The 2,690-nt window shown below is 36.8% G+C and overlaps 1 protein-coding gene across 1 annotated transcript in view; it reads right to left on the minus strand.

Annotated features, from left to right (window-relative positions):
* LOC107748306 (protein FAM49B) overlaps window positions 1-2,690 on the minus strand; it is a 63,106-nt gene that overhangs the window by 4,752 nt on the left and 55,664 nt on the right. The gene's annotated exons all lie outside the window — the stretch shown is intronic.

Genomic DNA, 2,690 nt, shown 5'->3' on the forward strand with positions numbered 1-2,690 from the left:
GACTCAAACATGTTTTGTGAGATTTAAACAAATTACTTTTGACCTGTATTGTGTCAGCTCCTTAGTATCAGTACACATCCAATGCTAAATAAACATTTAAATAAACATGAATTGTAAATGCAAATTGGTTCACCGACTGACTTGAACAGGAAAATGAACAGGATAAACCTGTATCATGTATAATGGTCTTTCATTTATGCAAAGACTGCAACCAAAAAATAAATAATGATAACAAAAAAACATTACCATCACGTAACAAGGGAATTTTTATTGAGGTATATGGTCCTCACCTTGAGCTCATCAAAGCGCAGTGTGAAGTGCAGGATCTCAGCGAACTGTTTGGCAAGGGCTTGCTCTCTCTCCAGATGCTGTGTGGGGTCATCGTATGTCTCACTAGTGAGTGCTCTCAATAGACTATGCAGCGCTGCTTCTGTAGAGTCACACAATGGGTCAGTTAGGGTCAAAGACTGGTTTTGTGGTCCAGGGTCACATATTGGTTTTTAGCTGTATAGTTGCTAGGGCATTGCCATGTTGCTATACTGTAGGTTACTTACTAGCCACCAAGTCTCTTTCAGGTCTCTAAATGTGGTTAAATTTAAGTCTATGGGATTATTTTTATCTGTTTTATCGTCTGCCAGGCAGAAATTATAAATCTAATCCCTTAGAAAAATAATAGCACACCTCTCAAAGTTACATAGCAAAGTTTAATACTCAAAGTTCTGGGCTTTTAAACAACTCACAACTCTAAGTATGAACAATAGTAATAGTGATGCTTGCCTTAACAAGAACCATTAATAAAATTAAATTGTGTACGGTGTTTCAAAGGGAGGCAAATCTCCAGGTAATTGCTGGTGTGACAGGACTGAAGTAGACAAATACAGTCTGGTAGTCTAGAAGGCAAAGAACACTTACAGGATTAGCTAAAGCTTTACATAAATGACTACCAGCTCCTTTAGGTAATCAGCAATCTTTATCTGACATGACTGAGACTGTCTGGAACCCATACATACCCTATAGAAGTACTATTTACTATTTATACACCACAAACGATTTGTAGCTTGTGACAGATGGATAAACATGCTTTAATGAAGAGTCATGTTCAATTTAGGGTTCAGTGACAAATTCAGTGACAAAGGAGGGGGTGCTTGTCAAGATGACAGCGGAGACGGGATAGAGGACAAAGGTCAGGGAGAAGAATGAACTCTTTAGGATTTGCAAGAGCAGAGGTCAACTTTAATTATTAAAATTAGAAAAATCTCATGTTTTAGAAATTTAACAGTTTATTGAATCTTTAGACATACATAGACATATATCCCTAGATAACCTTTAGATACTGTATATATAAGTTTGCATGTGTTGTTTGTTTGATTATCAAGATTGTGTATAACAGGTTTTTCAGCAAAGTTTTGATAATTTATAGGCTTTAGAAGTTAATGCATCAAATGATACAGTAGGCTTTATAGGATTGATGATGGTTATGTGGATAACTCTCAGAAGAAATCAAAACAATATCCTCAAATGACATCCTTGTCAACCAAACTAATGCAGTCGATTTATTGTCAGACCAGACAGCCCATCCTATCCCTGCAGCGTACAGCGCTACGGCATTGACGGGATGAAGTAGGTCACTGCGCCAAGCTGAAAGGAGGGCATGGTTGGATGGAGGTTGGCATGCCACCTTACACCCCCTACCTTCTCACATTTAGCAACCCCATCTGTGGGGGGGCTCTTTAATTGGGACATCCCAGCTCCGTGCCGCAGGGCATCAGGGTATATGTGAATGTTTGCATTAGGAAGAGCAGGATATGTGTTGGTGCTGAGGTGAATAAGAAAACAGCTAGACAAAACATTATTTGATTTCTTTGGACACATAACCCGAGACAAATTAGGTGGTTTACTGTTCAGTCATTTAGGGTTGTATGAGTGCCTGAGGTTCTGACATGGTCACAGAAGTGTGTAAAAGCACACTATAGCTCAGCATGCTGCTGTCTTGACATATACGTACACTTTTAAGTGTCCGTTCTGCATTATTAATTTAGTGTAAAAGAAACAGCAGGTGTTTAAGATGGGAATAAGAGAATGAGGAGAGCAAAAGATCAAAAGCTAATTTTCTTGTGATCTTAAATGTCAGGAAAGGTTTGGCAAGCACCCGGGACAGAGAAAACTGACACGTGCAATTGGAAAGTAATTATTTTCTCATTAGCTGGTTTCTAATCACAATTAGCATGTCATTAGAGATAAGTGGAAGCTTGTTAATGCATCACATCCTGGTCAGTCTCATCAATCACATAGTAATGTGTAACAGTAGGCTGCATGTTAAAATTCTGATGACTTACATGGCGAGCTCATCTTTTAACCATGCATTTCATTTGACTACAGAACATTAATGAATGATTTATACTCATGGACCTCATATTTTATATAAAGAAAATGAAGCATGTTTGATAATTAAACATTATGTATATTATTTTCATAACAATTAGGAATATTTTTCACCAAATTCAGATTACAGTGCTACATCCGGATGTTAAAATGTTTTAAAAAATGTTTTAAATATAATTACTAATATTCTCATTAGAGATTCTCATAAAATTCTCAATACTGCAATATACTATTTTGGTTTAAGCCAGCATAAATTAAAGTCAATACAATACTACCAATATTATAATACCAAATGCTACCATAATGTG

The sequence above is a fragment of the Sinocyclocheilus rhinocerous genome, unplaced genomic scaffold (genome assembly GCF_001515625.1).
Source record: "Sinocyclocheilus rhinocerous isolate Xijiao unplaced genomic scaffold, SAMN03320098_v1.1 scaffold1762, whole genome shotgun sequence".
NCBI lineage: Eukaryota > Metazoa > Chordata > Actinopteri > Cypriniformes > Cyprinidae > Sinocyclocheilus > Sinocyclocheilus rhinocerous.